The sequence below is a fragment of the Lipotes vexillifer genome, unplaced genomic scaffold (assembly GCF_000442215.2).
Source record: "Lipotes vexillifer unplaced genomic scaffold, Lipotes_vexillifer_v1.1 scaffold1094, whole genome shotgun sequence".
NCBI lineage: Eukaryota > Metazoa > Chordata > Mammalia > Artiodactyla > Lipotidae > Lipotes > Lipotes vexillifer.
In genome coordinates, this window is record NW_006792775.1 from 3,344,297 (window position 1) to 3,352,335 (window position 8,039).

An 8,039-nucleotide genomic window follows, 5' to 3' on the forward strand; every position below is an offset into this window, starting at 1 on the left:
CACCCCCGCCCTGCCCCGCCCCGCCCCGCCCGTAGCTGGTGGATGACCCTCGCCAGAGCCCGGTGCCTCCGGCCATCACTCATGGTTCTCGGTTCCCTTCGCCCAAGACACACGCCACTGCTCGGGTCCCCAGGCAGCAGGGCTCTTCACGTTCCCCCACTGATGTTTACTCTCAGCTTTCATCATCTCAACTAATGACGTCGTTCTTCATACTCCTGCTGGGCAGGCATTGGATTCAAACATCTCAGTCCATTAATCGACAGTATCGCAACTACGGTCGGGTCCTGAGAGCAGGCTGAGAGCCACCACCTTCCCGGTTATCTTTCGGTGCGGGCGTAAGTTACGTGCACAGCTCCCACTACTCCTCCGAGGAATGCTGATGGGCCAGCCTCGGTAGAGAGAAGCACGCCGACACCACCGTCTTTCAGTGGGGCGCCCATCATTAGTGGCGTTCAAAGGGCACTCCAGCTGAACAGAGATTCCTTACAAATTCCCTGTTTCTGGTGGACGTACGTACACACGTACCTACGAGTATTACGTGCTTGAAAGTCTCAAGGAAATGTTTAAAACCGGCTCCATCACGTAAGAGTACCAGTCTTTAGCTGCTAGGTTACGTAGACGCACAACAATTAAGATGCTCTATCACTGTGTTTCATATTTCACAAAACACTTGGACATGGTGAGTAATCTTTCTAACAGCTGCTAGAGAGCATGTATAATTATACCCATTTTTCAGAAGGGGAAATGGAGACTCAGAGAGGCCAAGTGACTTGTCCCTGTGCACAGCCAGCAGAAGATAGAGCCAGGACTTCTGACTGGCACTTCCCACCACTAGCGATGTCTGAAGTGTGGAAGATGCAGAAGGGCACCAATTCTAGGGCTGCTCTGGCCAGTGGGGCAGCCTGCACGGCGCCGTGCTCCCCGGAGCACTCCCACACAGGAGTCCAGGGGCCTCCCTGAACGGCATCAGATTGTAGGCCTCCCCAGCTCCTCTCCTGGCTGGGTGAGCTCCTTGGGGCTCACAGGAGAGGGCGTCTCCGAGTTGCAGGTGTCGCTACGGTTTCCCTGGGTGGGAGGGGCCTGAGAGCAGGGGTCAGCGGGCAGAATCCTGTCGGACTTCTTGAGAGCAGCTGCAAGACCGATTCTGTCCGACCCAAGCTCAGCTGCCAGGAACAGCCACCCCCAGTCTCTTCTATTATCTATACCCCAGTCCATCATGGTACAAGCATTAGCTGACATCTATTATGCACTCACCAAATGCCGGGCATCATGCGGCACAGGCACCGGAGGCAGGGCCTGAACCTGCCCCCACGGTGCAGATGAGTGAACCGGGGGTCAGAGGTGAAGCCCCTGACCATGGGCACTCGGCTGGAAGGCACAGAAACACTCTGACCTAAGGAGCTGCCTCAGGCTTCGACTCCGCCTCTCTCACTGGAGCCAGGGATTAGCCTGGAAGAAAGGCGCCACTACCTAACCGATCATCCGCAGGGCCGAGCTCACCGGGGCAGGGCTATTCTCAGGCCTTCGGAACCACCCCTTGAGTCCAGCTGAGCACCCAGAAGTCTTCCCTGCCTACCTGGTGACTGGTAATCTGCAAGGGTGGTCACCGGGCGGCCTCCAGCGCTGGTGACCTCCCCGAGGCGGTGTCCCCTCCCCTTCCCTACTCACTGCTAAGGGCTGCACTGAGTTGGACGAGGAACGGGTCGGCCTGAGGCCCAAGGACGACGAGAAAGGTCAGTCACTGACTCCAGGCACTAAGCTGGACACTCGCCTGCCTACTCTGGCTTTTCCGATCTCACGGCCTCATCGGGCAAAGCCCAGTGGACGTGAGCTACAGCCAGGAGGTGGACTGACCAGGGTAAGAAGGGGGCAGCTCCTCAGCAGAGCCCCCCGAGCGGGTGACCGAGCACCGGGCACCAGGTCTTTCTCATGAGCAGGCAGCACTCAACTGCACTTTCCTTCTCTCTCCCTCTCTCCCTCTCCCTCTCCCTCTCCCTCTCTCTCTCTCTTAGATTTTAAACACAAAATAGAATTATTTCGGGAGGTTCCCTGTGTAGTAAAAGAGTCTATACAAATAAATAATGGCAGCAGAAATAAGTCACCAAGTAGATACCTTGGGTCCAAGCTAGCTAGAGTGGAATTCTGTGAAAGCAGAGATTCTTTTCTCTTGAACATTGCCTGGCACAAAGTAAGTGCCCAATAATGTTTGTTAAAATGAATACATGAATGTGGACCTTAGTGGGCACATATAAAATTCTCCCTGAGACAAAAGCTTCACTCACACAACAATTATCTATCAGGCAGCTACTATATATGAGATAGTTTGCGGGGCAGGGGATGGCTTAGGGAAAAAAGAAATAATCCAAATACACACACACACACACACACACACACACACTCCCCCTGGGACAGGCCTCCGCTTTGCTGGGTCGTGCCTTCATTGAGAGGCCTGGGATTCAGCCATTCAGGCAGCAGACAAAGCCCAGGACACCCCCAGCCAGCGCTCACCTGCCTGGGTGTCTCACTGCTACTTTTAAATGCATCTACAAATTAAAAGCTGTGAATGGCCAGGGCAAAATGAGGCACGAAACTGGATGAAGGAAATTCCTAGCGAGGGAAAAGAAATGAGTTTTTCTAGGGAAAACTGAAAACCGGCTGTGCTCTGAAATGACAGACAAGCAGCAGTGCAGACACCCCATTTCCACAGAAGGAAGTTTGATCGCCCAAGAAAGGGACAGTTCTTTGAGCTGCTCCACAATCGTTTGTCCGCTAAGAGGGCAGAAACCTCAGGTGAACCTGCCCCTTTGGTTAGGTACTTTTGCCCTCGGGTTCTTTCTGAGCTCTGAGGTGCGGTGACCCTGGGCAGGGCCGGGGAGGACAGGGCACTGAACGACTAGGGCCTCGCGTGCTGGGGTGCGTCTGACGTAACCTGAGCCGTGCATGGGTTTCTGCTGCTATCCCGTGTCCCCCGAAATCAGGGACGACGCGGGCTCTGCCGACATCTTGATTACAGACACGTTGGCGAAAAGACGAAAAGACGACGATCACGTCATTTTCTTTATGACCTAGCGTTCGCGGCATCCCCCCAGGCCTGATCTGGAAACACCTCCTAAGACCTAGGCCTCTGGGGCGATCGGCTGCTTCTCCTACCCAGCACCGCCCCAAGCTACCCCACGGGCTGGAGGCCCGGCACAGGCGGCTGGCGTCCTGCAGGCCCGGACCTTCCCTGCAAACCTCAGAGCTAGAGAGGGGCCGGAGAGGCGCGAGGGCACTGCCGACACCCACGACGAGCACGGCCTTGCCCCGCAGCGGGCGGCCCGCCGTGCGGAGCCCTTTGGAAATCTAGACACACGAGCAGCCTTCGCCTCGTTTCAGAGCACCTGGTGTTTTCCACGAAGTCACAGAGCCGGGAAGCCAAACGAGCCACAGCCCAGCCCCGTGGCCTCCTGACGGGCTCTTGGTAGGAGCCCAGGGTCAGACCTGAGGGAGAACAGTAACAAAAGGGGTGCACGGTCAAGGAGGCCTGGGCCCCGGGAAGCTGGGCGCAGACTTAGTCATGAATTGTTCACTGGACCAGGGGTTACTGATTACCTCAGAGGGCCGGGCCCCAGGATTCCTCACTGAACAAGAAAACATTCAAGGTCTCTCCTCCTCTGAAGGGCTACATTCTCCAGGGGGGATGGATAAGAAACAGTAAAGGAGACGAACCCAAAGTGCGCAGGCGCTGCAAAGGGACGAAGATGTCCCAACGAGTCAGCGGCCATGGGCAGGACGGAGGTGACCCTCCCTAAGGAAGTGGCATTTGAACCACCTGAGGCAGTAAAAGGAGCCGCCGCTGGGCAGAAACGCAGGAGCAGAGCACGCCGGGCACCAGGGCCAGCGAGCACAAAGCCCAGGCACTGGCGAGTGCTCTCCACGCTGAAGAAACCGGCCAGACCAGAGGCAGGGCTGATGGGGGAAGGGTCCCAGAGGGGTCCCGCGTGCCGAGGGCGAGGGCTGGGGCTGGGTTGCGTCTGAGTGGTGGCAGCTATCGAGGGCTTGAGCAAAGGCTTGGTGTGAACTTTCGTTTCATGAAGGTGACCCAGCAGCTATGCAGTCAGGTGGGTCACAGTGACACAGGGAAGCCCACGAGCGGGCCCATGCGGGGTCCCGGAGGGTCCTCTGCTCCGGAGACAGCGGGTAGATGATGGCGTCTGACACAAAACAAAGGGGCTTGACCTAGGAAACCCAGGCATCTGTTCTTTGTCGGCACTCCCAGGGGAGCGGAAGGTCAGTCTGGGTTTGGCTTTCATTCTCCGGCTGTTGGGAGGAGTATCAGAGCTGTGAGTGGATGCCTGCGGGGGACCCACTGGCCTCCGTCCAGGGCGCACGGCGTCGGCTCAACCCCCCAGGAGCCCCTCCGATCGCCTCGCTCTTTTCGGTTCATCCAGACTGGCCTTCACTCCCCGGAGGCAGCGACGGCGCTCCAGGTCCCCTGGGGGTTCAGGCTGCTTGCAGGGGAGCGCTGGCCGCTTCTCAGGCAATGCCCTCCGGCCTCCGGCTGCCCTGGCCTGGCCTGGCCAGTGGCACCAGCTCCTCACTGGCTCTCCACAGTATTATCCTGAGAGCCTCTCAGTTTTAAAAGAAATCTATCTGGGTTGTTAAAAAAATGATCTCTGCCCAGCCGGTCCCAGAGCAAAGACTTTTCAAAACTGACTCGATGATAGAAGCGGCGTAATGGCACTTTCATCACGTCAGCGCCGTCACGGAGGCTTTACCATTTCACGGCAGCAACTGAAACGTTCAGGTAGTGTCAGTGACTGAAGTCGTGGATAAGGCGGTGGACACTAGGGAGGGTGGTCGTGAAGCTCGCTGTCACGTGTCTCCTCGTACACGGGTTCGTGGAGGGGCTCTTCTGGTCAGGCTGTGGCATCTTATCCTTCAAGTCTGTTTCTCACGCTCTCACTTCCCAGTCTGGACGCCAGGACCACTCAGCCGAAGTGTATCGGGGGGTGGACAACCTCCCGCTGAAAACTGGGTGCCTTCCCACCTGCTCAGATGTGTCGAAAGGGCTGCGGAAGCCGAGGCAGCCCCCTGCCCCCGCCCAGTTCCAGCCCCGTCTGCTTGGCCGAGCCACGTCACTTCCTGATCTGGGAAGCCAGCTTCCCACATCCATCCGCCGTTCCTGCGGGCCAGGCCCAGGACTGCAGACACACAGGGGCTCGCGGTGCTCAGAGCCGGGAACCAGGGCCAGGCTCAGGCCTTGTGCAGATCTGTTAACGCCTCGGGCCACTTTCCCCGTCTTCTGAACGACCGGCCTTTGGAGGTGCTATAAAGATAGAAACTAAGAAGAGAGCAGTCTGGAAATAAGTGCCATTTTACACGCAAGACAGGGGCTCCTCACGAAAACCCTACAGTCACTAGAAGGCCGAGGTCCAGCGGGCGTGCTGGAGAGAGGCTTGGGCGGGAAGGGCCCAGAACCCCAGCGCCGGCTCCCTGAGCAGCCTCGGGCCCACAGCCGGCCACTGCTCAACAGCCGGACTGCATTTGTGAACACAGTGGAAAGGCTACTTGAGTCCTCACTTCCCCGACCCCGGTCAACTCGGGCTGACCGATAAGATAACAGCGCATTTTGGGGTGTCAGTTAACCCTCCATTTTTGTTTTTAATCCTCATGTTCCCGTATGGATTGGATTGCAGAGGCAGGATAGAGAGTAACAGTCCAAGAGAGGGCGTGTGTGTGCGTGTGTATGTGTCTGTGTTCTAAATCGGGGCAACAGATTCTTGTGTGTTCCACCCGGGAACCCAGTGGTTGCTTAGCAACATAATGATCTCTGCAACCAGGAGATCCAGTGAATGATATCCGCCTGATTAACTGAGAGTCAATCAGTCAAACCACTGAGAAGGAGGGCAGGGTGGACCGGCCCCGGGCAGGCCTCCACTCGGCTCCTCAGACACGCTGGTTCCTTTCCACGGCGACGTTCCGCAGGGCCGTGGGTGGCCCCAAGCATGGGGCCAGATCTGACAACCCCCTTTATTAGCTGCCGGGCTCTCCTCTCTCGGTGTAGACTTGACGCAAAGCACGGCCTCCCCCAAGCAGGAACGCTGCTTTGTCCTTCCTGAGCTGCAGAAGACAAAGGCAGCCCGGGAACCCGAGTCTGGGTGTCAGCAATGAACTGGCTCTCAGGGGACTTGAAGCAGAGGCGAACGTCATTCTCCTTCTTAACGTTTTCCTGGATGCCTCTCTCTCTGTTCACATCATCCCCAGCCAAGGAAGGCACAGGTGTGAGTTTCCCATCCTAAATATGAAAGTGACGCCCCTTGTGACGGTCTCTTCCGGGCAGCTCTGGGCAGACCGGAAGCTCTGCTTCCGGGCAGCAGTAGCCCTCTCTACTCCGTGGCCAGAAAAGGAGCAGCGCGGGTAGACTCTCAGCCAGCATCTGTGCCATTGCTTTAATTTCATCCATCGAAAACAGCTTCTTTTTTTTTTAACTGTAATTAATTTTGCAGTGTTGCCTCAACCCATTCCATTTTGTCATTTCCATTTGCTCCCATGATGGGTGGTAACAGAAGAGGGTCGTGCTGAACAGAAGTAAGTGCCGCGTGCAGAAACCTCTTCTCTCTGGTGTGTTCTGTCCCCCGTTCTCGCTGCCCACCCATCTGTGTGCTTCTGACGACACACACAGCTGCCTGCAGAGCCTTCCTTTTAAAACTACATCCCAACTACCTGGGAATCGCTGGGGTGTCCCCACAGGAGGGTGGTGCTGACACCCACCCTCTGGCTCAGAGAGGCCCCCTGTTAAAGGCTGCCTGGGTTTAAAGCAGTTGCTGTCACTCTGGGGGATTAACTTGCCTCTGCCTCACAAAGCCCGATGAACAAGGTCACTTCCCAACTGTCCTGCCCCAGTCGACCCAGTCAGGGTCACAGGCCCGGCGCCACGCAAAGTCACCTTAGAGGAAGTGCCACGTGCTCCTGTGAGATACCGACCCGCTTCACAAAAAACCCCTCTCCCCCCTGAAGGTCCTAATTAAACAACTCAAATGCCCTCTGGGTGGAGCTGCTTTACCATCTCAGCTCAGCTGCTGTATCAGAGTGGTTCAAATGAGCCTTCCCCTGACAGGTGTGCCCACAGCCGTGGGGCAGGCACGGAGGGGAGACGGGCCCTCCGGAGTGGGAACTGGGGAGCATCCTTCAGCCCTACTTGAGCACCGGAGTTTGCAGGTTTCTTAAATGCCCGCCGTGCGCACGGCCCACCTCTCTCCAGGACCGAGGTCTGGGGGCCAGAGGGGTGGCTCCCCGCTCCCTGCGGGTGACGCCCTGGACCGTTTCTTGATTTTGAGTAGCAAGCCTGGCAGTAGTGGAGGAGGCATCCTCAGGGTCTCGCCAGGGGCTGCCTTTACCTGCTGGTGCCCAGTGCACCAGTACAACCAGTAACCAAGGCCCCTGGAAGTTCTCAATAGGGGCCCCCTACGTGTAACAGATCCGGCCCTGGAGCCCCTGGCCCTCCAGGAAGCGGTATCTGAACGCCCTGTGGGGGTGCGGGCACCGCCGCGTGCACCCCCTGCCCCTGGAAATGCTCCTCCTCGGGACGAGATCGAAGCCTGAGTCGGCACAGGTCCCCCCCACCCCGACCTGCTGCTGCGTCCTCACGCGGAGATGCCGCACTCGACGTAGCAGTGGGGAATTGCCGTGAGGCTGAGAGGCACCCCGGTTACCAACTGGCAGTTTCACCCAAATATACACCCGCAGCAGAGAAAGCAAAGAGCAGCAAAAGGACAGTGCAGAGCACAGACAGACTGGGCCCCGGCTGTGGCTTCACTCCCGCCCGTTAATAAAGCCCCTCTCCCGACCCTGACCCTGACCCTTTCACGCTGACACGGCGGCGTCCATGAGCGCCCCCAGGGAGCCGTAGGGCTTCCCCCTCCTGAAACAGGGCCAGCCTGCGAGGTGCCCCTCCCTGCACTTGTCCTTCTAAGCCAAAAAGCCTCAGGCCTGGCCGGCGGTTAAGAGGGAGGGTGTCTCCTCAAGGGTGCCCCCCCCCCCCCCCCCCCCCCCACAAA

At 57.8% G+C, this 8,039-nt stretch overlaps 1 protein-coding gene across 1 annotated transcript in view; it reads left to right on the top strand.

Moving 5' to 3' along the window:
- SHANK2 (SH3 and multiple ankyrin repeat domains 2) overlaps positions 1–8,039 on the top strand; it is a 474,374-nt gene that overhangs the window by 465,213 nt on the left and 1,122 nt on the right. The gene's annotated exons all lie outside the window — the stretch shown is intronic.